Below are 27869 nucleotides of genomic sequence, written 5' to 3'. Positions count from 1 at the left end.
TCCTGGACCCTCTGCATTAAAAAACACCTTTTGCTATGAAAGGTTAAGTCTTAAAATACCACTGGGGAGCAGATCTTGGAAGCAATTGGTGTTACAGGCCAGTAATTGTTGGCCCAAGGAGGAAGAAGACTGAATGGCCCTAAGACATAACACCTCTCCTTGCATTTCCTTGGGCCCTTTTCTCTTAACTTCCTTTACAATGAAGGAACTACAGTGCTAAGTTAAGACAGATTACTTGAGTTTCCTCTGCAATATACAGGCTATTTAGTGAACTGGTGAGCAAAAGTGTGACTTCAGCCAAGGTTATCAATGTGGACAAGCTGTGCTTGGATTTGCATGGAATCTACTCATCTACCACATCTGCAGTGTGAAGTTGGTTGTGTGGATCTGACTGCTGCATTCAGGCCAAAAGTACCACCAACTTAAGCTTTTCACCTTGATTTATTCAGGGAGGAGAGCATCACTTCAGGAAGACTTGCTAGGTTTCTTGAAACCGATCTATCAAAGGATTCCTCACACAAAAGGTGTAATACCACAAAACCTCATTTATGGCTTCAGATACCACTGTAATATTTACCTGTATTAGCTTTGGTTGCTGTTAAATATTAAGGAAAAAAAAAATTGAATAAATGGAACTGCTTTCATGCCCATGCAGGGGTGCAGGTGTGGAATGAACATGATTAGCACATAAAGGGGACTCTAGATGTAAATGCAGACCTGTATTTATTTACTGTTATTGTACACACACCTTATATGTCATATCTATACTTAAAATTGCTAATTTAAAGAATTTAGAAAATCACCCTAGGCATAAAAATACCAGGACACTGTTAGATTTAATTACAAAATAGACAAAATTAATTGGTTACATTCTAATTTGAAGGTTTTGGTTAATCTCAACTCAGGCTTTTAGGGCTTTTTGTGCTATCAAGGAAGAAATCTGGATACAGAAATATAAATATGGACTATAGAGCCAGGGCTGAAAGAGATGTCAAGGCCATCAGAATCCTATGTGCAGGGAGTTTCTCCAGACATCAGGACTAGGAACACAAGAAGATACCTAACACAGGGGACAGCCTACGAGCAGACTCGGAAAAGTCATCCAGAGGTGATCCTCAAAATGCAATCCAGGGTGATGGCTGCAAAGGATGGCTCATGCAGAGACATCCCAGTTATAAGTGAAGAGAGAAAATGCAGATGACACAGTGGGCTAGGCTTGTGTGCTGTGCACCTCCCACCCAGCATTACTCACATGCTCAGGGCAAGATCTGGGGCTTTGTAGTTTTCATCACAGTGGAAAAAAGAAAGTACATTAACATGTATGACAATTAATGGCAAGAAATGTATTGACAATAAATTCAGCACTTGAAGCCACTCTCCTGCATCCACACAATCAGGTCCCTGTCATGTCAAGGTAGATATACCCGCTGTGAAATGAAACTCCACTGACACAAAACAATTATATTAGTGGCAACTGACTCTCTGGCATGTGAATATTTGCCATCAGACACTACCCAGGAAATGGGCAGATTAAGCAAGCCTAATTTATCAAGAAAACCATAACCTGAGGATTTATATTTTCATTTTTCTATTATTCACAAAATAACATTATTTATGGAATAGGCATGATCTTCAGTCATACACATTATATGAGTTCGCAAGCAGGGGCTGCTGCAGTGCTCTCAACCTCCTTCTTTGCAAAGGCACCTTTTCTAGTTTGGAGGAATTTCACTAACCTGATGTAGAAGATGGAACTGAGGTGATGTGAAATATCCTTGCTCCTTAGCATCAGGCACTGATCCCAAGTGAGTGCCAGAATCACAATGATGGGCACTTAATTTTCTACTGCTGTGAGTAAATCTAGATGTTCAGGAAAATGTTCTTAATTTCCAACTAGTTTTGCTGCATTTATGGGTTTTGTACCTCTGCCGAAAATCAAAGTCCAGCCTCTCAAATACAGGCAACTCTATTTTCACCCATATCAGGCTTGATGCCTGCAAGTTTACAAACTAGAGTAACAATATACTGGAGCATAACACCTTACCTCATTTACTATCACTTTGTTCCTTTAGACCACAAATGTCTGCATTATTAGTCCAACAGTTTTATGTGTTTACAATGTCCTTTATGAGCTGCTAATTACTTGATTGTACTGAACTGTTGTCGGTTGTGATAATTTTTATAATACTGCCTTCCAGTGTATTGCTGTGAGCTTTGCAGTACAGCCCAGCTCCCAGCCCCAGCTTAGCAAAGCTACTTGACCAGGTGGCTGCAGCACGAAGTCATCCCAGATGCATTCTTTCCTGAATGCATTCTTTCCTGAATGCATCCTTTGCTGGATGCATCTATCATGGCCCAGCCTCTATCACAGCCTTCCTTGCAAGCCCGGAGCAGTCAGAGCAGAGACCTGGCAGCTTGCTCTGCCCGGCGTGGGGGATCAGCACAGAGACCCCCAGGGAGCCTTGTGGCCCCAGCACACACAGGCCATGCAGGAGGTACATCTGGTACATCTGGTACAGCAGGAGTGCTGCTGCATCTGTCAGGAGCACACACACGCTGCTGTGCAGCTGGGCCAGGGCAAGGAGACAGCCAGGGTGGGCAGGACGTGCCCTGGGAAGAAGGTGAGTGGGAGATGCCACAGCCTTTGAGTGAGAGTGTCCAGCCTGTTGCTGTGTACTTGCCCAGCACTGCATTGTTTTGTGAGGTACTTTTTGATAGGTTTCATCAATATTGGTATGAGCCCAAGGCTATTTCTTACGGGCATAGGGCTGATCACTGCAGCACATGTTACACACAGAGCTCAGTGTGCCAAACTCAGCACTGCTTCCATGACTGCCAATTCCTTACCTCCACATGGAGAGCGCAGTGAAGAGCCCAGCCCCTGAAGTGGTATCAGAGCTGCATGGAAAGTTAGTTACAACTTTTGAGCATTGTTTGCTTTAACCACAGAGACTATTAATAAATGTCACTAAGAAGTGTTAATGTTACTACCAGTCTCTGGGAAGTGAAAGGCACAGGTGTGATATATACACTAAACTCAGGGTTGCTGCTGTGATCCAGAGGCAGGGATAACACCAGTAAGCTTTGTGCCACCAAGCAAAGTACAGTCAGAGACACCATACCATAGGATGTGGAATAAATGGAGTGACAGCCCTGTCACTTCTTGGAAGCTCGCACACAGCCCAGTTGCACACAATTATCAGGAGAAAATTTTCAATTCTACCCTGCACCATCTTTCTAATAGTGCTCAGCACAAAGAAATAAAGCTTGGCCTGGAAACTTTGTCTGTCATGGCTTCTAGCAGGGGAGAAGCTCCAGCCTCAGGAAGAGTAAGTGGAAGTCACTCCTGCGTTTCACAGAGTTGGGACTTCCCTGAGCAGTGGAAAACTCCATAGAAAATCCTAACAAAGAGCCCAGTAAAATTGTCATGTTTGCTGTTTCTCATCTCCAGCTTGGACACATCAGAGGTTGTATCAGTCTGTACTGAAGCAGCATGCTGTTGCAAAAATGCATGAAACCAGCACCAAACATTTAATTCAAAGGCTGTGTCATAGCTTGTCAGCTGCCAACCAAGCATCACCCAGCCCTCACTCAATCCTCTCCAGTGGAATGGGGGAGGGAGCAAAGAATAAAAGCTAGAAAACTCATTGTTTGAGATAAGAGAGTTTAATGGGGCAGAAAAGGAAGAAAGTAATAATAATAATTGTAATAATAAAATTCTAAGAGTACATAAAACAATTGCTCATCACCTGCTGACTGATGCCCAGCCAGTCCCCACACAGTAGCCCCTGACCCACTTTACCTCCAGTTTATATATTAAGCATGATGTCTCATGGTCTGGAATATCCCTTTGGCCAGTCTGGGTCAGCTGTCCTAGGTGTCTCCTCCCACCTTCTTGTGCCTCTCCAGCCTTCTCAGGACATAAGAAGCTGAAAAGTGCCTGGTGTAGCACTTCTTGGCAACAACTAGAAGCATCAGTGTGTTTTCAGCATCATTCTCATATAGTACCCTAAACACAGCACTCTACCAGTTACTGAAGGAAAATTAAGCCTATCCCACCCAAAACCACACCAGGCCTCAACATTCATGGTATTCTCCTGGAGACAGACAGCTGTTTTCTCATTATTTAAATAAGACCCCCAAACCCTGTAAGAGAAGCTGCAAGTAATGGTCTCCTTATGTCTCTACACAGGAGGCTTCCCAGTTCTGGCACTAAACCATCTCTTATTAGACAGCCAAGCTATAATTACATCTGGGTCAGAAGGCATAAACTGACAAGTTTTACTTGGAAATAATAATTGGGAAAAGAAGCAATAACTAAGCGGAGATAATAATTTGGGATCCATTTTGCCCTCCTGAGGAGGCTTTTCACAGATTCTTATTACCATAGGAATGAATATAAAATCCACATCCTGAAGGGTATACAAAATAAATTGTTCAAAGAAAATAGACATAACCAGAAAAATACGTAATAAATTCTGAATTCTCAGATGAACACACTGGAGTGGGAAGGTGAATCAGCAGTCTGAGGGGTTGCTGTAACATCGGGGGATTTTGGCTATTCTGGTGGGAAAGAAAATGTTCCCTTTTCCAGATCTTTGGGAAACAAGACACCAATTTGATGATCCATTTTTTATTGTGTTCAATGCTATTTCTGAACTCTTGCTAATTACATTGGCTAGTTATTATACCCTTAAAGAAGCCCACTGTGAAATGCAACCAGGTGTCTAAGCACTGGATGTTGTACACTGGACCACTAGATACTTGAGGACGGAAGTTTTTTCCATATTTTTTGAACTTCTTGTAGATCAAGCAGATGCCTAACTGAATTAGATCATTAATGACTGAGCTGCAGCCATGACACATGTTTATAAAAGCAGTGCCAAGAGGCCAGCAAGAGGGAAAGAGGGTCATAATGGGCTTGCTGACTGTTTGTCCTGACTTCCTGTGTGATGGATGCCAGTCAGTCATTCTTGTGTGTGGGCCATTTCTGATATTTGTGCTACAAAACATAAATTTGGTCTGATGAGTAACAAACAGACATGGAAATGAGACCTTCCAGGGAAAAGCTTCAGAGTGCCAAGCTTTTCACTCATGCCAGCTGTCTGAGCCCTGCACATACCTGCCACATGTTCCTGTGGGGTTTTCAGCACACCTACCTTGGCTTCAGAGACACAAAGAGGGGAGAGTGGGTGGTCACACCAGGTGTCTAAAGCTGAGCAGTGTGGTACCTCTTTTGTGACCCTGTGCAAGAAAATGAGTCCCAAATAAATGGTGCCATCCTGAGTGTGCCACAGAGACCAAGTGCTCAGTAGATTGTACCAAGGAGAAGCCCTTTGACATTTGATACGCTGCAGGAAGTCATGGTAAGTACATCCCTGTCCTGGCCTGGGAACAAAGTGAGAAGTCTTTCAAATTCCAGGCTTAGAGAACACTTAGGGAAAACTATGAGCTCTACCATTTTTGAGACAGGTTGGCTTCTGATGTCTTTTGAGAAATTTCCCTTTTTCGAGGGGAATTGCAATGCCAGGCATAAGATCCTCTCCCTGCTTTGTTAGAGAAGTAAACAAGACATCAGCAGATCAAAAGCAAAGTGGCTGGTCTGTCTCCTTTTGCTGTGGTTGTGAAATAAGGCAGTACAGGTTGTGTCTGTGAGCTGCAGAGAGGGGTAGCAGCTGATCAACTGTGCTGGCTCCTGGCCTGGAAATAGGTCAAGCACAATAGGGGATCAGACAGCAAAGAGCAGAGGACACTCTTCTCCTTCATGTTTTCATAAACCCGAGGATCAGACTCAGCCTAGGGAGAGACTGCCTGGGAAAGGATAACAGGAGAAGGAGGATGAGGCTAAGAGGGCCAGAGATGAACTTTTCTAGGAATGGGGGAAAAGCCATAGACGTATAAAATGTGGAAGGTCATGAAAAGGAGAGTAGAAAGCAGGAAAAGCCTGGGCATGGGTGGTCCTGGGAAAGTCCAGGAAGAAGGAGCATTTAAGACCACAAAACAAATTCTATTAATGGTACAGTCTATTACAAACACGTACATTTTCTTTAATGGATTTTAGGTTAAGCAAGGTATATCTAAAACATGTTGAGCACATTGCACGAGGTGAGTAAACTCCTCTGATGATCCACCAAGGATGTAACATCTTTCTAGCATCTGGTTTTGTGCCTATGTCTCCTCACGCACAGTTCCTTGGTCTGTCCAGTTCTCTTCTGGGCAGGACAGGCAAAGCTCACATGAGACTGCGACCACCAAGAGCCATTGGGGTCTCCGAGGTGTGCCATGCCTGGTGCAGAGATGTGCTGCATTAACTCTTGCTGATGGCCTTTGGATGCAACTGCCTATGAAATGAGGTAAAGTTCTGTATATGTTACAGCCCACATCAAGATATGTGGTGTCCTACAAAACCCTTCCCAGGGTAAGAGGACTGTGCTTCAAACCATTAAGGTTCACATTCCAAAAAAAAAAGAAAAAAGGTTAATTAATCACCCACATAGTTGGGATCATGAAACAATCAACAGATAACGTTATTAAGACCAGTAAGCTAGGCCTGGCATACTTCTCTCACTTTTTAGTAAAAGTTCACAGAGGTCTAGCTTTTTAGCAAAGCTCTGACAGAGGCAAAACACCCAAATGTCCCTGAGATGAGAAGGAAACTTCTTGTGGTCACCAGTGTGAGGTCAGTTCCTGGTACAGTGTGGCCTCTTTTACTCTTCCCAATGTTCCTTTCAAAATACTGATACCACTGTGTTCCTAGAAAATATCAAAATATCAACACATAAATGGCTGCAACAAACATTTTTTGCTGTCCTCACGCAGTTCTTCTCCCTCCAGGGCTACAGATAATTTAATGGGAGAAATGGTTATTTCAGAATGAACTGTTCATTACAGTATTTTCATTGACAGTTCAGTGAAACTGTCATCTCTTCTCACTCTAATTGCTTTTGATCAACTAAAGGAAAACATGCACCCTTAAAAGAAAATTATTTTGATGCAGCTGGGACAGCTACCTCTTTAAAGGTACTGATGCGGCAAAGAGCAAGCAACAGACAACGATGAGAAAAGAAAGGAGGAAAAAAATTGACATTTTCCCAAATGATCACTTGTTACTTTAGTTTTTCTGCAGTCAAATACAGTTACTCCTGAGGAAAATTTTACATGTCTTTCATCAGCCTCTGACAGAAGAAGAATTTATTTGGATTGGCTCCTGCAGGCACTGAAGAAAAGGCCAACTCTTGAGTATTTATAAGGGAGCAAGTGGTTAACTTGTGTTGCATGAGTCAGGTTTCTCACTGGTGCCATTCAATCAAGTTACAGAGATTAACTTGGATATACAGTCTAGTAAAACCTGCCATAGAATAGCTATAATTGAATATAGGCTACAACACCAGTCATAGCAGAAGTAGCAGCAATGTAATCCTAAACTCTAGTGGAAAGTTTGATCTATCTACACTCAGGGTTTAATGGATTTCTGTAAAACACTTTCTTCTAAAACACCTAAAAAAATCTTGTTTGCTCGTTGCCTGCCCTTGGTAACTCATTAAGCATTACTACATCACACAGAAAATTGACTAAAGCCACAGTCCCTTAAAAACTAAACAGAAATTTGTTTCTGTTTAGTTCACTTCTCTTTCCCAAATACCGAAGTATGTAAGAGAGAAAATAAAATCCTGAATTCCAGTCAGATTTGGGATCAGATTACAAGAAAGATCTTGCATATTCAGAAAAGGCACTGGAAAACCCCCAGACTCTGGACAACCACCAGCTCGCTCTTTCCTGGGTCTCTGGGGTGGTCAGAGCACAGCTGCCTGCAGAGTGCTCCCCTACGTGAGGCAGGATGGGGATTCAGGGCCAGGTGTCACCCCTCCTGCTCACCTGTAGCATTCACTGCCCAAACATGGTCAGTCCTTCCTGACTCCCCTGCTGGCACTGCACCCCCATCACAGCAGTGCTGTGTGGGACCCCACCTCAGCCCTGTCCTCCCTCCTGGCTCTAGGCACCAGCTCCCTCTCTATGACCAGAAGCACCAGGCTTTGTCTCCAGGAAAAGCCCCTACCAGAGACCTGGAGGGAGATTTCCAAGAGGGTGATGCTGATGAGAGTCCTCATTTGGTTCCTAGCCAGAAAAGTTAGATCTGGTGATGAGCTCAAGAAAAATAAAGCAGCAAGACCGACTGCTGGCCATCTCTGGGACAGGTGTCAGCATGTTTTCTGAGAAGGACCTGGCTGCACACCAGGCAGGTAACTCATCTTGGTGCTCCTTTCTTCAAACAAGGGCCTTGATTTCTAAACATGTAATATTAGAATTGATTTTTTTATATTTTGAAAACCTCTGTAGGATACGTTCTCTCCTAGCCAAAATGGTCACCCTTGGGATTTCAGCAGAATATGTGCTGAAATCTCTTAGCTCTTCCAGGAACTGAATCACTCTTATTTGTGCACCTAATCATGGCTTTAAAAGCTTAACTTGTAACATGTTGGTTTGAAAAATACAGTCACCTCCTTCCTGGTTGTATGCATGTTCCTGCTGTTTTACAGCAGACGCAGAAAATAAAAATGATACAAGAATGTCCCTTAACCTGAAAGAGCTTGTTTTAAAAGCCAAACCAGCATCTCCTGGGAGTGCATGGAGGATACCTGTGTTTAGATGCAAGAGATAAACTGACCAGCTGTGAGATGGGGAGGATGGGAAGAGATCTTGATTTATCATGTCAAATCCAAGCTTCATGTGACATTTCAGTCCCAATATAATCCTCTATTTTGAATAGCTGGTACTCAGGTACAAAAAAGCTTTTGAACTGCAGACTCCAAACTAGCAGAGGGAAAGCAAGAGTATCCATCACCTCCCTGATAGTCTCTGCCAGCTCCATCTACTCATTTTTATAAAACATGTTCACCTTATACATTCAGGGCAATTTAGAAAATCCCACTGGGCTTTATGTGATCACATTTCCCTCACAACCTTGAAAAAGACAAGATGAAAAACCAGGGGCTTCACTATGCTTTTGCAGCCCTGCCTTTGCCCAACCTGTAATGATCAAACCAGGCAATGTTTAGATTGGATATTAGCAAAAATCTACTGAAAGGGTTGTCAAGCATTGGAACAGGCTGCCCAGGGAAGTTGTTGACTCTCCATCCCTGAAGGTATTTAAAGATGTGTGGGTGTGACACTTGGTGACATTGTCTAGCGGTGGGTTTAGTGTTGGACAATGATCTTAAGTCTTTTCCAGCCTAAACGATTATCTGAGTCTGCAAGAGTAACACCTGCAGGAGGCTGCAGAGCCCACATGCTGTATGCAATCCTGCAACAATATCAAATTTTTTTGCTTTCTGATATTTTTTTTTCCTCCTTGTTCTATATTTCCCTAGAAACCTCACAGTTAAGTTTATTCTAATTTTGCCCTTTCTTCTGTCAGCTATTTTTACTCCTGCATTCCTAATGTAGCTTGAAATTAATGCAGCCTTTTTATTTATATATCAGCCTCCTCAATGATGTATGCACAGTTTGAGGAGAGATATAATTACAGGCTGCTGTGGAAGAGCACAACATGCTGGTGTCATTACATCCCAGGCAAACTTCAGCTTTGTTTGGAATTCATGGCATATTGGATTTTTTAAAAAAACATTTGATCTGAATGTCATTCCTCTAGACCTGATAATAATCTAAATCAGATCAGGACACAGGCAGTATCTCTGTGCAGCATCAGAAATCACAGAAAAAGGGGCTGGGAGAACACAGTCCTGCTGCCTGACTGACAGGGCAGGCCTTCATCCAGGGATTTTTGAGCCCAAATAAGGAACGAGGTAGTTTTGATTAATAGTTTAATTAAAAGCACTCCAGACAAACACATCTAAAACTAAGAAATGGAGGTACAAAATTAATGAGAAAAACCTAAGTCTCCTTTGCAATTACCCCACTCTTGGATTTGTAATGTGTTGTCAAACTGTGAATAAATCACTCCTTGCCAAAAAAATAAGAAGGTAAGAGAGAAGAGGTTGAGCTGTGACCACTGGGGCCAGTCATGGCTGTGTATCTCACATGGCGAGGATTTCAAATGAGGACAAAATCAAGGGACATTTTACCTGGAGACTCTGACCTGAAGCAGCTGCTAAACACAATAAGAAGAGGAAAAAAAAGAAGAAGGATTAAAACTTTCTACTGTCTTTCTAATTGTTTTCGTTGGGTATCTTGCTGTGGCCTATGAATATTTAGATAGAAAAAGTAGTAATAAAATTAACATGCTTTTATATTTATAAATAAAGATCACCTCACCTTATTAATTCCCCCAAGGGTACTGTGGTTGAGATTAACTCTGGCTGAAAAATGGCTTTCTCATAGCCATTTTAAGAGTTTCTTAATCTCAGAATCTTTTACCAAAAAAGAGAAGGTGAAGGGGAGCCTACAGAAAGTACCAGAGGACAAGGCAGAAGAGAAAAAAAATTCTCAACCTTCCAAAACCTTGGCAGTTTTGGAAGCTATATATGGATGCTATATATCTTTAATTTATAGGAGAGACTGTATTTAAACAACTGAGATTTACCCTTTGGATGTGTCATTTCTATTCTTGGCTAAATTCAATTTCCATTAAAGAATATTTTTGAAATTTCCTTTATTTCTTCTTTTTATAAATGGCATATATAATAGGGATGAAGGCAGGAAAAAATGGAACAATTGCTTATGAAAATGAGATATTTTAATTAAATTTAAACATCACAGTACTTAGTAGTACTTAAGTAAACCAGCACTTTTTGTTTAACATTGCTATGAGATGGTTTTTCCCTTAAATAAATTTTATTCTCCAGTCCAGGTATCAAACCAGGATTTTTCTGAGTACTCTCAATGAACACTCTGGCCAGTGGGATATTGCACAACCACATGGTCTAAAGACCTTTGTAAGTGTGTCAGTAAATTGGTAAATGGGGATGGTACTTGTCTTACCTAGGTGCAGGCTAGATTAGTCAAATCTAATCATGGAGGTTTCCTCCTCTGGCAAAGGGGAAAGAGAGCATCTCCAAATGGCAGAGCATCTCCTTAAGGGTTTCAAATTTGCAGGTTAAATAGCCGTCTGTGGGTGCCTCTCTGTCTGCTCTGAGCATGGAACAGGAAATAGAAGAGTGCTTTTAACATCTGTACTTACTACTAGATGAACAAAAATAGAGAGATGACCTCATGCTTTAGATCAAGCCTGTAATTTACTAGCTTTGGCATAAACCATTGCACCAATTACTAGGAATTACTCCCACATTTCAGGGGGAAAACCCTAACAAAACGAAAATGGAAATAGTAGAATGTGTGGAACTTCAAAAATTCCTGTCCCAGGTAAGCAGTTTTATATAAAATGGGAAATCAGAAACCAATTTAAAATGAAAGAAGGGGGAAAAAATTATCTCTGCAGCCTGTACAGTTTCAATCTCATAAGAAACCAACTCTAGCTGGTTTGGTTCTACTTTGAAAGGTATATAAAAACATCCCAAAAGGAAATCTTATTACACTATGACAACAATCAAAACACTTTTTAGTTGGAGTGGAGCAATTATAGAGGAATACCTTTGAAAGTACTGAGCAGAAAAACAAGTGGATGGGTTTGCTTACTTTTATGCGGAAGCCTCACTGGGAAGGTTTGGTTGCAAACAAGGGGAAGCTCAGTTCTGCAGACCTCTCCAGCTAGCAGGATGTGACACCTGTATCACACTGTGTACACTCCCATATTCATCAGTCATCTGGGGAAAACAAAGATTGGAGATGGACTTTTCTGGATGGCACTGACAGGCACTGGAAAACCCCAAGTAACCAAGGTGGGACACACTGAAATGCTTGAGACTAAAACCAAAGGGTGAGGGACCTCTGATTTGATCCATTCTTTTGATGATGCCAAAGCAATGGCCCTTGGATCTGAAACAAGATTTAGCCTTTCTACATCACTGCAAAGGTCCAAGTGATTTGTCCCATGAAAATGAAGAAGAAAGAGCCACTGCTTATTGGCCACAGACACAAGAGGACTGTATCCCTGCCCCATGGCACTGGCTTGGCAGATCAGTCATGTACCCCATGGCCCCGCTTTGTTTCTCAAGGGCTGAGTGTTGGATTTGCCAGCATCTCAATCCAAAATATCTCTGACATGTTTTATTTCTTTTCTCTTAGAAGGCAGGACAAAAAATACAGCAGTGTTTGCCCCTAGCTAGCTATCAAACAAATGAACAATTGCATATTTGAAGTGGAGATGGGGAACATTAAGGCTATTCCAATTATAAAATCACCCTAATCTTTACTGAAACCTTTACTGAAATCACAAAAAAAAAAAAAAAAAAAAAAAAAAAAAAAGAAAGGAAAAAAAAAAGCTGTATTTCAATGTGATATTTTGTAAAATGGTAATACTGTGATAGTGATACAATTACTGCAAAGGCTGTATAATTGGGTGATTTAGGATATGCAGGGCTTTTGAAATACATTGGGCTTGTTCCTTTCACTAAGATTGCTAACACTTTCTTTTAAGTCTTTCATTTTACATTAATGGATTCATTTTACAAAATCCCCTCTTATGCTAGTACTAGAAGGAAAGTCAGTTGGGCCAATTTGCTTTCTGTGTAATGTTTGTTAATGCACATCCTTCCACATGTCCCTGCATTCATCTCCACTCTAGCTGAAAAAATCTATTTTTTCTGTTGCATTTCCCGGAGATCTTTTCCTGCTCTCATTAATTTTTATTGCCTGGTCCAGACCACTCTCTGCTCTGCTAAACAACAGGAAAACAGAAATCATGTTCCTAGTAAAGTGGGCAGCAAATTCCTCAAAAGGAAAAATAATAACCCCATTTAATTTTTTTCCACTCTGTCCCTTACACAGTCTGGCATTTGAGTTGGTTTGTTTTTTTTTAAATCACTAACTACATCAGCTAGGGGTTTTCTGTGTTCTGTCATCAGTCACATCTAGCTTTTCCCCTCCATCCCATCTGCAAATTAATCCAGCATCCCTGGGGTAAATCATTGTTCAAATCATTCCTGTCAGCAGCTTATGAAGGTCTTGGCTGGCTCACCAGTGCAAACACTGATCCCAGACCTTGTCACCTCAGCTGGGACACAGATGCTCAGTGCCATGCCAGGCTGAGTCCTGTCCCACGGCGAGGGCCAGGTCACCCCATGGCACAAAGATACAGCGAATTTTGTCTCTCAGCAAGAGGTAGGGTTAGGGCTTGCTCTCATTCATCAAGAGGGACAGAAGTAATTTTTTATTCCACTGCATGCTGTAATCTGAAAGGATTGTGCTTCCCCCTAACACACACCAAAAAATAGACCTTAGTTAATTGCTCTTCCCAATCTGCCTGCTCTAAGGGGAAATAGCTGGTGCCAATGAATAATGAATTGAGTATTTGCATACTTTCTTTTTTTTTTTTTTCTTAAATATTTAGTGTCATTGGCCAACTATAGATCTATTGTCTTATGGCCCCTTTTTGAGATGATTTATACTCTAAGCAAATAACTCCATGTCTTACCTACAGAAGGTGGAAGTGCTGGCCTGCTGAACAGCGCCAATTTCAAAACCAGTTATTTCCTTTCTCTTTTGATTAGAAGAAAAAGGTGGCAAAATCTGTTTGCTTTGCCTATTGCCTACCTCCTTTCTTTGAGCCAAGTTATTTCCACAATCCATTCAAGGCATCAGAGCCAGTCAGTTTAATGGAAACCCTTCCCTCTGAGCTCACAGAAAGGACACAGCCTCAGCTGCTAAGGAGCTCTTCCCCTTGGAAGCGTGGAGATGTGGTGACCACTGAGAGATTGGACTCACTCCAAGCCTCAAAGCATTGGCTCTGTGTGACAGAGCCTCAGCAGCCTCATGGGTAAAGTAATCCTGCCTGGCTGGCTGAGTGCAAAACCGACAGAAAAAACACTCTGATCAATTTTTTTAAAAATCTGAATAGCACTGAGGTGAAGCTCAACTAAACAACATATAGGACTGGCCTCAAGTAACTATGTAGAATAAGAAAAATTGTTCTCACTGGGATTTTTATGTTACAGGAGCTATTTCAGTGATTTTACAAGATTGTAGGGATAGTATTTGAGAGTAATTAATTTTCTACTTTATCTGCAGAGTGCTTGAGTAGAGATAATTGTATTTTACGGTGCTTGAGAGAATCCAGAAAGCAGTTTGATGTCAACTTTTCTGCTGAGGCAATCCAATCTTGCAGATTTAACACTGATAAGCATACCAAAGATACATAGCTCTTGGTAAATACTAAAGATCATCATACTGTAAGTGTAATTTTGATGATAACTACTTTGCCACTAATTCAAAACAACACCTGTCATTGTGTTTGAAGTAGGCAAAGTGCTGAAACAACAGTGCTGGAAGCGGTGCTCCTTTATTCAGAGATGCACTACAAAGACACAAGTGCAGCATCAGCTCCTGCAAACCGACTCATCTTCATGTTTCCACATCTTATGGGAAAGGCTGTGGCTTTCAGAGCATGCAAAAATCTCTTTGCTCATTCCTGATCTTGCTGGCAAAATAGGGACCAGCAGAGTGCTTCTACAATTCCAAAATCCTGCTTTCTGGGTATCCCTGTACCACCTGTCACCTTCCTTAATGATACAACTAATTCCTCTGTTCCTGTTTGCAGTGTATCAGCCACTCTATTCCTTTCATATTCTTCTTGACCAATGAAAACCTAAAAGTTAACCTGACTAAGAAAGCATGTCAGAAGACACATACCGAGAAACAGTGGGCTACAGCACCCAATTCCACTGCTTTTGCACCCACATCAGCTCAGCCATGGGTTTACCATGCTCCTCTTTGCCTTGTCACAGCCCTGGAAGGAGAGCAGGGCACGCTGGCACGGTGGGCACAGGAGAGCTCCCCAAGGATCTGCCCCGGGCAGGGCTGGTGGAGCCTTGCACATCCTCTGCCCTCAGCTCGGGGTGGTGTCACTGCACACACTAGCAAAGGGCTCTGGAGTTTTCATTGTTCCTGTGACCAACACTAATTGACTGCTTAATTACATCTCAGTGAGAAGCATCTTTCTCCCAATAGAAAATATTTCTGATGTCAGATGGGTCTAGCACTGTCAGGAGTGCAGAAAACTATGCTTGAAGCAAGACATTAGCAGAGCAGACTGTTCTCTCTTCTTCTATTTTAAATGATACATTGTTATTTAACTAGAATTTAGCAATCACAATACAAGTTTAAATACAAAACAACAATTGTAGATTAATTAAAAGTCACATGATTAAAACCAATCATTTTGAAGACTGATAACTTTGCAACTACTTTTATGTTCATAATTCCTGTTCTCCAATATTGTTTGCAAAAGTCAATGGCAATTAGGTAACCTCATACCATTCAGTCAAAAGTAAAAGAACTTTGGATCATAGATTCTATCTGTTAACAACTCTATTAAACAATATAGCCAAAGCCCCAACTGTGTTTTCATAACAAAATGTCTTGAGGACAGTTTCTGTCCCCAGCTTCTTGCAAAATGAGAATGAGTTAGAAGAAGCCAGATTTATCCTGAGGGACAAAGGATGACAACAGTCACATGAAACTGTTCCAGGATGGTGTGAAAAGATGCCGGTCATGTCTACTGGCTTTCACCCAGTTATGATCTCTCCAGAGGTGAACAATGATCTGCCAGCCTCTGCTGCAGAAAAATAATTCCCAATGGGCCATTATACTCTTTGCATTGAGGTGCAAAGCCAAAAAGCTCCATAAAAAAAAAAAAAATCTGAAGTCAAAGAGAAGAGGAGAAATAAAATGTCATGACCAGGGAAAAGATATGGCAACTAAAACTGTCACTTAGGGGACTTTGAAATAGCAAATTAAAATACTTCTTGAACACAAGCAGGCAAATAATACTAGCTAACAATAAAAAATGCAACACCTGAGCAATAATTCCAACAGACAAAATCTGGAAACCATCTGACCTCATTCTTACCTTTGCCTGCTAAAGCACCTGATGGACAATTAGTGGTGGCTGGCGGGGCTCATGGCTGAGCTGCTGGGCTGGAGATCTCCAGCATGGCTCACCTCACACCCCTCCCATTCACAGGGCCGGAGCTGCAGTCTCATCAGGAGCACCTGAAGATGAGGATGCAGAGACTCCCTGCTCACCCAGTCAGAAATTGCCCCTCACCTACACATGAAAATCCCAGTACTGGGAGTACTGGGGACTATGTAACAGGCAATAAGCCTAGTGATAGATGTATGCAGGAAAACAACTTTAAAAAGCACTGTAGGATTGAAAATCTTCCCTAACAAAATGCCGGATGTCAGCCTCAGTTAATTAGCATTACAACTGAAATGTGCTTATAAATATGTCATATTTTTGTAGCACTGAGAAACCTTGGGAGCATTAGACAGTCCTCAGGACACTTTCCCTAAAATGCAACCTACAAAATGTTCTTGTTTTCCTCAACACACTGGAGAAAAAGATAAAAGCTTTTTTGGTACTCAGGCATCACACATAGATCAAGGGGAACATATGGGCAACATGTTATTACAGCATTTATGGGCATTTTTCCCAGTAACATTGACCAGTACGGAACTAAGGACGCTGACCTAGGTGTGGGCCTGGGATTATCCTGGAAGGCAGCTCTTACATCCACAAAACAGTGACAACAACCCATTACTGAGAATCTCTCACAGACATCTGTTAATTATTTTATGACACACGAAGCCAAGAGAGAACAAATCCCAGGGAAAGTGCTTCCCCAGTGGCAATTTATGGCCTCACCTCAGTACCTGCAGGCAGAGACAACCACTTTGCACTGATAACAACCAGAACCTCCAGGTAATGAGTCTTCAGGACTGCCATGAGCTAAAATGTCCTCCCCAGTTTTCAAAGGTGGTGGAATTTGGGGTGTCCCTTCTTGGTGTTCCTTTCTGCCTAAGAGAAAAACACCACCTCCTTTCAGTGTCGACTTGGCACCTCAGTCATGCTGATGTCATTCCCATAGTCACTCTCAGACAGGGCTGGGAGTGCTGCTGCCACACAGGTTCTCATCAGCTTATGGGTCTGACTAGGCATTAACCTCAGCTCATTCATTTGATGTACCAGGTCTCAGTGTTCTCAACCTGCACCCAATGTACCCCTCAGTGGCACTGCAGTGCAGCTACTGACACCCACACAGAGGGGAGTGCCAGGTGGAAAGGGCAGACCCAGCCATGCTCCTCACTCTAAACTCATCTTAAGCACATCAAGGTAGACTTGGTGAAGATGGTTATTGGAGAAGATGGTTATACTGCCACTTGGGATGTCTCAGTAGCTTTCTCTACATTGAACTGAGCAACCCGTTTGAATATGACCTCATTGCTTCTGTGATGAAAACTCAACATTATATGAATTTGAAACAAAAGAAATAGCACTAAATCACTAAGAACAAGCACCACACAAGTGCAGTTGGCTGAAAGTTAGATGCATTGGTTGCCAGTGAATTTTAGTTTGTGTCTGTGTGTACATATCTTTTGTGCTTTTGTTTATAAAGTATGCAAGGATATCTGGAGGCATTATTTTAAGCAGAGGGTACAAAGCACACTCAAAAGACATTCTTGAAAAATAGAATTCAATTGTATTTTCTAACTTATGTCATTATCATAAGTCAAGGTTGGGATTGTTTCAATTAACTGGCCTAAACCTTTTCTTCCATGTGTATTTTAAGGATGTATTAAGGAAGAACCATCATTTGCCAAAGTTTGGGTAATACATATTATCTAAGTATTAACTGAGTCAAAATACAGATAAAATAACATTGATTAAGACATCTTTCCAAGTCTTCTCTCATCCCTGAAATGAGTATAAACATATAGCTGTCTGTCTTGTCTCTGGAAGGAGATTTACTTAGCATTTCTTGTGTCATTTTACCTTTTAGAAAATGTTTATGTCCCTGTTTATGATTTCTCACATGATTATTCCTTATTATGTCAGAGTTATCATAGTCTGCCTGGATACATGTTTGGTAATCTCCCTTTTCAAGGGTATACAGATGATTAAAAGTTTATTTTCACAAAGTATGTGGAGTGGTTTTCTCTGCTAAATACCAAAACAATATTCAATTGGGAGAATTAAGCTTATGAAAGAGATGTTAAGGCAATGTCAAAGATCTTTCAGGAAGACAGAACTTCTATGCAATAACAACATGGTTGGATTAACTTTACAACAAAAGGAAATTAGACTGGATTTCTACAGAGTCAGTTTTGTTATTCTAGCTAACAATATGATTAACATTGAATGAATAGTAAAGGCCTCATTCATGCTTCACTTAGCCCAAATTAATGTGACTGATTACCCAGCCTCTCTGTACTGGCAGAAATTCCCGTGACTCCTAGGCTCATTTATCCAGAAAGTCTCACTTCTAAGGGAGTTGACCCCAGGTAGAAAAAAACCAAAAGCTGAAGCCTTTGAAACCTTTGCGCTTCATTGCCTTTTCCTCTGGACAACCAGCTCCACCTTTATGTGGGGGTAAAAGTCTACAGCCCCAAAGATCCAGCTGGGCTCCCTTTCAGACATGCAGTTTGACAGTAACTTCAGGAACTGTTCCTTTCTCAGGGAGGTTCATTTTTTGCTTAAATTACTCCCATGCTCCATATTGCCAATAACCAGACCATCCTAGACAGAGGTTACTGCTAGGCTTGGGGTTAGCTGCTTGCCCTCGTTGAGGACAATCCCTGACTCCCCAAGGTGCCATGAATTAAAGCTGCTGCTGAATAACACCTTTCTCCCAAGCACCTGAGGAACCTGAGAAGACCTTATGGGCTGTGAAAATGACAATATGCACATCAAGTGCTGTTTGTTTGCAGTGAAAAAACAAGTCAGCACAGACTGACATCAATGTCAGTATGATGAAGGCTGCAGAAGAAAACCTAAGCTGTAATTTATCCTAAGAGGCAGGAAACCAGGCAGGAGCAGTTTACTCCCATCCCTGCTGCTGCCACTGCCCCATCACATCAGTAATACTGGAGTAATCCACTGCCTAAAGGTAATCAACATGAAGAGCCTTGACTTTGCCTTCTCCTCATCCTTGCCTAAGTACAACAGAGATGAAAACTGGAGGCAGTGAAAACAGTACACGTGCATAAGCAGGCAATTGTCTCTTCACAAGCTCACATACTCCTTACGTTATCCTTCAAAATACTTTCCGCATTCCACCACAGGAGCCTGACTTTCACAAATGCACAGAAGGCACCTGCAAGTCTGAGTGCCTTTTGTGGTTTCAAGACCTGCTAGTGCTTGAATCCAACACCCACCCCCCACCAAAAAAAGCCTTCAGCTGGATTTCTGGAGCTGGACTGAATGAGGAACCAAATCCTAGCTTTATCCTTATGCATACATGGCTGACTAGAAGGGAATCCACTAAGGACATAATGGCATTGCCAGGGTTCTCACTGGGATATTGACACTGACCAGTGGGAATCTTACTGGCCACCCTTTAACTTCTGTCTCTTTAATCGCCAGAAAAATGACCATACTCTCTTAAATGGCAGCAATTCTCCTGCTGAACAGAGTGCAAGGCAGTGCAGTGCTGCATTAGGGGCAGAGCCTGAGTGCAACCTGGAGGCCACAAAATGGGAGCAAAAGCATTGAGTCAAACCAGCTGCAGCTTACTTGGCTTCTGCTACTGTCAAGGTACTGGGAGGGCGGCACCTGGAGATGGCGTTTGGGAGCCAGAGGAAGACAGGAAAATCTGGGAAGAGGAGGACAAGAATGGTCTGTGGGTGGGAGATGAGAAAAGGTTGCTCAGAGTGAAAATCCAGAGGAAACTCTGACACACCTAGGGGCATCACATTATATTTTCACAATACTTCCATTTTTAAAGGCACTCAAAGAAGTTGAAAGCCCTACATAGTATAAGGAAATTTATCCAAGCTAGAGAATAGGGTGTGGATCCTAGCACTGGTGAAGGCAGCATCTGCTTTTTCAGTGGATTTGCCCAACAAGAGCACTTGAAGGAAACCAATTCTGGTACTAGTCATTCAGCAAATTATTTTGAATGCAATTTGTAACGCTATAAGCTAGGTAAATCTTAACTGCTGTGTTACTTCAGATAGACAAAATCCAAACCCAATCTCATACCAAGGCTTAACATTAAACCAATTACTGCTGACTGTGAAGCACATGTACATCTTGAAGTCTTTTGATCTTTCAGAATGGGTGACAGAAACATCTCCCTGCAATGTACTCCATACTGAGATGATCTGGCTGTGGTGCCACGACTCCAAACGCTGGCATGTGCTGCAGACAATTTGACTCACAGAAAAAAAACTTTACTCCTTTACACTGGTTTGAGTAGTGGAAACCACAATTTTAGTCCATTTTCACCAACTCATGTGAGAAGAACAGGAGGAATTACTGGATATCTTCTCTAAATCCCATGCAGTTGTCACTGCTGGTAGCTCCTTCATGACAGTGTCTGTGTCTCCTGAAGGTCTTTCTGGCGTCTGCAACGCACAATGTCACTGGCAACCAGAACCAAACCAAATCCTCCTCTAAGAAAAACAAGAGAAGGATGGGAAAGTATCCCAATAGTCTTCCTGGCAAAACTCTACAGAGGCTTAATTTTTATCATCATAATGGAGACTATGTCTGAGAAAGTGAACTAAACAAAGAAAGGAAAAGAAAATGTTTCTCCAAGAAAATGCATGTAATTTTCATAGCAGAGTAAGTCCTTGAGTCATGCAAAGGTCAAAGCTGTGATAAAGCTAGCTTTTCCAGCCCTACATGCTCTAAATATTCCACATCTAGCAATATTTTTGTGTACTCCCAAAAGTAAAAATCAAGAAAATTGTTACAGAAATAAGCATTATGATACATATACATATCTGTTTGACTCATGCCCAGAAAAAAAAAAGATTTGTACATTAAATTGGAAAGCCCCAGAGTCCAGAATATGGTTCCAGAATGAAAACAATTAAAAGAAAACTGCATTCCAATAGATTGTACTGTCATACTTTGTTCTTAGCTGAAAGCAAATCCATGTTTAATTTTAAAAATTTGCCATTAGGACATATATATGTAATAGTCTGAACAAGGGACAGAAAAGATGATCAGATTTTGTTACTTTTTCTGGTTTTGCTTTTTTCATGGTAGTTAATACATCTAGAAGTTTAACTCATTGTACAAAAGGTTTTCTAGAACTTACTGACTTCATGTTTTTGAAGATTATCCTGACAGAGCCAGTAACACAGAACATTGTTTTGATGGTGGCAATGATGTTGAAAACCAGTGGGATAACCATTCCCCCTCATGAAACGGCTTTTATGAGCATTTCTAGAAACAAAATAATAATAGTAATATGGCAGAAGATGACTGAAGAATCCTTTCAGAATAACCCTAAAAGACATCTAAAACATGTCGAGATGCTGGAGCATGTTCAGAGAAGGACAACATGGCTGGTGAAAGACCTGGAGCACATGTCCTGTGAGGAGCCTCTGAAGGAGCTGGGGTTGTTTAGCTTGAAGAAACAGAAGCTCAGGAGAGATCCTGTCAGTCTCTGCAATCACCTGACAGGAGACTGCAGCCAGGTGGGAGTTGGCTTCTTCTCTAAGGCAGCCAGTAACAGGACAAGAGAACACAACCTTAAGCCACACCAGGGGAGGTTTCTATTGGACTTCAGGAAGAAATTCTTCACAGAAAGGGTGACTGGGCATTGGAATGTACTGTCCAGAGAGGTGGTGGAGTCATCATCCCTGGAGGTGTTTAAGGAAAGACTGGATGTGGCACTCAGTGCCGTGGTCTGGTTGACAAGGTGGTGTAGGTTGGACTTGATGATCTCAAAGGTCTTTTCTAACCTCATTGACTCTGTGATTCTTTGGGTTTGAAGAGAACAAAGAAAGGACTCAAGTCCTGGAAAGACCAATATGATACCAGAATCTAGAGTAGGATACATATGGGATTAATTACACAACAGAATAATATACGCAAATACATCTGCGTGCTGCATTACATACTATCTTTTTCTAAATCTGGCAAGTTTCCCTTGCTCTGTCCTGCACATACCGTTTTCCAGGCTGGCTATTAAAGGACAGAAGTCATTCACCCGAGGTAACTCTGCCAGGAAATCCCTTGGGATGGATGAAAAGCAGGGGCTTTCCAGGGCCTCCTGCCTGGAGCCCTTTGATCTCAGCCGCATGTCCTCGCCTGGCAGCAGGCAGGTACTGCACATGATGGCCCTGTGCCAGTCACACTGTGCATCCGTGGCTCCTGGCAGAGAAAGAATGTCATTCCTGGGAAGGAAAACCTCCCCTGGATGCCAGGGGAACAGAATAAAATGACTCCTGGCAGGATGCAGAACAGGGATTGTTCAAGCACTGTAGATCCAGGTATCAGTTTGCAGAGTCAGAGACTGAAAAACTGACAAGGTGAACATGACTGGGAGGAGGAGGAGGGACAGACAGATACAGAGGGATCTCGCCCCTTGCAAGCCAAATATACTGCTTTTGGCAAAAACATGACAAAGATTTAATTAATTACTAGGTAAGAACCATCTTAGAGTCCCTAAAGGAAAACCCTGAGTTGTTCAGCAGGAATAAACCACCAAATTAATTTTTGTTAGCACTTGCATAACCTAGGCTAAAGCAAAACTAACATTAGACTTAAAATTCCTTGTAGAGCAAATCTTTGCCTTATCCTGAATGGGATAAAATATCCATGAACATGATCAGTTGTGGTATCACAAACAAATAGGTTTTCTGGTAAAATAAACATATGGAATAGGTTTTGTTGAGGTTATTTCATAAACCAGAACAGGCAACAACTCAAAAGGGCTGCCACTGAACACAATCTTGCAGCTTCACTCTGAGATGCACAGGGAGACGCATTGAATGACAAGTGAGAACATCTGGCTTCCACGATCAGCAAACTCTTTTCCCCACAGCCTCAATTTCTCCTCCAGAAAGACACAAGATACTGTGTTTTCCATGTTTTTTCAGAGGACAGAACAACAGAGTAAGGCAAGTTTGTCAGCTAAACATCTGCTTGGCTAGTAACATTCAAACCAAAAATTTTCAACAGAGACAGAGGGACTCCTTATTAAGCTGCATGTGCCTTTTAAACTTGGGTAACAGGGACTCTGTTTTAGTATTTTACCACCCTCATTGTAAAGACCCTCTTCCTCCCCTCTTTAGTTTAAAACCATTACACCTTGTCCTACAGGTATATCACTACAGGTCCTACCAGTTTGTCCCCATCATCCTTATAAGCCCTCTATAGGTACTGCAGAGCTGCAAAAGGTCTCTCCTGGACTTTGGAGGCTTTTTTTTGTCCCAGATGAACAACTCCAACTCTCTCAGCTGCTCCTCATAGCGGAGCTGTTCCAGCCCTCCAATCATTTTCATGGCTGTAGTCTGGACTTCCTCTAACAGGTCCATATCTTTTCTGTGCTGGGGACCCCAGAGCTGGATGCAGTATTCCAGGTAGGGTCTCACCAGAGCAGAGGGGCAGAAGCCCCTCCCTGGCCCTGCTGGCTATACTGCTTTGGATGTAGCCCAGGATAGATTTGACTTTTGGGGCTTCAGACACACATTGTTGGCTCTCATCACGAGCCCCCTGACAGCCCTTCTCCACAGGGCTGCTCTCAATCCCTTCATCCATCAGCTTCTATTGGTACCAGGGTAATCATGGCAGTCAAATAAACATAAGCAGCAAAGAGCAAAGAAGTTTTACAAGAAGCTGCACACCCAGCTAAGGAGGAAAGGACCATGAAACTTGGGACATCTCATAGTACAAACCTGTAAATACTTCACCAGCTGATGCAAGTGAAGCTGTTTTGGCTTGCATAAGAGCAAAACTGGCTGCCACTGATTCAGACATGAAAGAGGGCTTGTGGATCCAAGCCCATGTCCATCAGATCAGTTGATACAGCTGGAAAACACAGACAGTGCCTGCTCTAACCCCCAGGCCTCACCTTGCTCACATTCAACATGGCAAAGCTCAGTGCAGTTCCAAGAACCAGGCACATAGCCCTGCCAGGACTTGCAGGGGAGCCATGGGACCTGGGCAATTCTAATGGCCCACAGTCCTGTGTCACAGATGACACGCCACTCCAGAGACAAAACAGCCCTGCCAGCCCGAGGGCTCCTCTGGACCAAAGCACCATAGCTATTTGTGAGGACCAGGCTTGGACAGCAAGTGTTGACATCCCCTCCCCAGGGACACACTAGGCTGCTCAGCAGCAGCTTGTCTAGCTCAAGCCTGCCATCTGCACCCTGCATGTGAAAATATGCCCTGTGCAGCTGTGCAACCCCTCTGGATGTTTCACTGACCTATATTCCCACGTGTACACCTTACAGAGCAGCACCAGTGCTCTGCAAATGCCATTTCTTCCACACATCACAGCAGCTTCCCACTGTGCCCACCCATCACCTTGAACACTGCAAAAAGGACCACTTCCAGCACGACATCAAGCCTCAGACAAAAGCACAGCTCTTTGGCTGAGAATTTAGGCATCACCTCAGCTCTGACACACTCACCAAAGGGGTTCAAGAGATGAAGCAGCACAGCTCAGTTCACCAGATGTACAACTGTGTCTGAACAGCAGCGGGCCAGTATGTCAGGCTCTGCAGGAGCTCACTAAACAGGCCCATTAGCCAGAAAAATAGGGCACTCTGCCAATTAAATTATTAACCTCCAGGCGTATTTGCATGCCTCGAACATACTCAGCTTTTCCAGTTTTACTCCTTTTGCTACACTCAGTGACCCATACATGTCACAGCACTCTATGTGGCTAGGAAAACATTTTTATAATGTTTTGTAAGTGAAGAATAGCAGAGACTAAGTCCTGCAGAATATCTTATGTCAAGTCAAAGGAAGAGCCTGGAGAAACGCCTCCTGACTCACTATACAGTGCTCTGTCCATCACATCACATCACACTTCAGTGGAGGGACATTGCTGGGTCTGCCACATGCTGATAAGGTTGTACAACTACAAACAAAGGTAGCAAGTATGGAATCTTAAATTATGTGGGATTTTTACCTAGGTGAATGGTCTTTTGGTTTTCTGTTCAACTCTTTAAATGGATGAAGTTACATGCACCTTAAACCCTTCACAGGCCATGCTTTAAAAAGTGCAAAGATCTTGTATTTCAAAATCTGTAAAAGTAAAAAAAAAAAATAAAAATTAAAAAATATAATAATAATAGTAGTACTAGTAGTTCAATTTGCATGGTACTATTTCCCGCTCCTTTCTGCTCTGAAAGAAATGTATGCTTCCAATCAATGGTACTCTGGGCTCTGTTGCATGGGGAAAATCACCCTGAAGTGCTATCAAAATGCACAGCAGCAGCACAGGCCCTAGAGGCATTACTAGATCCTCTGACTACATTTATGGTCACAAATTTTTGACTGTAGTTACAGCTGAAAGAGTGACATTCTTTCATTCTCAGGTCAAACTAATTCATATTTTAAGCATGTCAAAACTTCCAAAAATCACTTAATCATTTAAATCACAGCCATGGGTGTTTTTTTCCCTAGGTTTGAACAGGTGAAGTACAGACATAAGCATGCTGGGGAAAGCTCTGCAGCATAGGAAAACTCCTGAGTACAGCTCCCACTGGTTTTCAATAGGAACTATGCCCTTCAGTCCCACGAATGCTTTTGAACACTTACTCCACAATGCACATCTTTCTTTGCAAGCTCCACACCGAGCAGCACTGCCCTTTGGCAGAATGTCTGACTGCTCTCCTGATGTAATGCAAATAGAGAAGTGAAAGGGAGAGACAAAACCGACCTTACTTCAAATCACAGAGCAGGGTTGTCTGTATTAATCAGTTCAAAATAAGAATATCAAAGAGCGTTTTCCTTAAGTTGATATATTTGACAGGGCATTTTGAGAGGCTCAGGGATGCAGGAACAACTTTTATATAGTCAGAACAAAAGCCACAGACAAAACCAGGTGTTTAAAAACCTCTAACACTGCAGAGGTTCCCTTAGTAAAGTCTGTTTTGATTATCATATTTTAATTTCACACAGCTGTTAGGTGAACATCATCTTAGCCATATGCTCTAGCACCATCTAGCTTGTGTCCAAGGAACTTTCTCCTCAAGTAGGGAAATGATTAATTTGTCATAAATGTGTCATTTCCTTCAAGTATGACTGTCTGTGCTTCAGGTATTTTAGTTATTTTGACATTATAATCCAAATGAAAGAAAAGGTAGTGAGTACAAAGCAGCCTCACATGTTAAAGAGGCCCCTTCATGGATCAGTTCCTTCAGCTGTATCCTTTTCCATCTGTCAGTTTATCTGTTCCCTCTTTTCTGTGCTTCAATCCTGATAAAAATGTGTGTGTGTTAGATATTTCTCAAGTTTACACTTCAAATTTTGTTTACTTAAACAAGGTTTCTTAGAGGAACTCATTAAGAAATCAACAAAGAATGGGTCAAAATAGCATGACGCCAATTCTTATTGACAAATTAAAAAGCACCAACAATATAGAAAACAGAAAAGAGTTCCTGTTCATCACAGGCAAGGCTAATGGTCAGTATTGGGAATGGTTTTTCTCGTGGAGGATTGAGGTGGCTCCCAGCAGCCCTTGTGCCCCACAGAAGTCACCTTGATGCATTCTGTGGCACAGAGTTCAGATGCAGGCAATGCAAGCCAGAAGAAAACCTCCAGTGAACCACTTAGAGGTGTGGGAACTGATGTTTAACTTGGATCACCCAGAAAATTATACATAATTCCATTCAATACTTGGGCTGACATAAGCTGTCCTGTCCAGATTCCCAAAAGTGAAATCCATACTTGTGGCAACTGTGGTAAGGACCACCATTACCCCGCAGCACACTTCAGAAGACCTCTCCTAAGGAGTCAAGGGAGCTGTTCTTCTTTCCCTAATCCTTGATGGAAATGTTAGGAGAGTTTTTGTTGGTTGTGAGGGCTCTCTAGTTACACTGCTGCAGGACTCATCAGCGATATTTGCAGAGACCTTGCTATTATTTTTGGAGGGGCTTCTAGCTAGCTTGCCCACTTCTCCCTGGAAAGCACCACGTAGCTGAGTACTCAGCTTGTGGCACAGGTTTACACTGCAGCAGAGTAACAGAGGACGAGAGGCTCGCAGACAGCTGTGTGCAGTGTCACTGGGGGAGGTGACATTGAACTGGTGCTCATGTTATCTCCCTCCTGAACGAGAGCAGACAGGTCCTAAAGCACGGCGTCTGCTCTGGCAGCCCCGGGAGCAGTCTCAGCTCCTCTGCTGCAAAGGACTTTGGCAGCAAGCAGCTGGGGCAGGCATTGATTTGGATATTGTTTCCATTTTTGCTGAGCCAAAGCTTTAGGGAGGAACTCAGCTGGTTTGTTTTCCTGTCAGCAGCTTCATGACTAAATTAGCTTGTGAGTTACAAAGTGGTGATGGCAAAAGTGCAGCAATGCAGGGAGTCGGGTCACAAGCAGGTGTATCTAGAGACCAAGCAAAATGCTATTCCTCTGCCAAAGCTGCACGTAGCTTTATGTGTTTATATGAAAAGCCCTTAAGGCTCTCACTCTGCTTTCAACTTAATTTTGCAAACATGCTAAGTCTCCAAGACTTGAGCTTTTCTAATACAAGGCGATGAAACATACAAGAACCAGGCTCAGCAGGGACACTGCCCTTCAGAGGGATTTAGAGATCCCCAGCTCAGCACTACGCCAGGGCAAGTTTCCAAACCCGCATTTTCCTGCCTGCAGGTTACAGTATGCTCCCAGAGGCAGAAAGCTGATTCCCGGCCCGGCCCTGCCCGTGCCGCCCTTCCCGCCAAGGGCCGGTCCCGGGCAGCGCTCCGGGACGGGCGCTCGGGGCTCGGGCACGGACCGCGCGTCCGCCGCGGCGTTTGGCAGCACGCAGCGATTTCACAGGGGATGCTCCATCTGTCACCCTGTTCTGCAGCAGAGCTTGACCTCGCTAGCACTAAGGAAGCCC

This window comes from Taeniopygia guttata, chromosome 1A (genome assembly GCF_048771995.1).
Source record: "Taeniopygia guttata chromosome 1A, bTaeGut7.mat, whole genome shotgun sequence".
NCBI lineage: Eukaryota > Metazoa > Chordata > Aves > Passeriformes > Estrildidae > Taeniopygia > Taeniopygia guttata.
Note: the sequence above shows the minus strand (reverse complement) of the source record.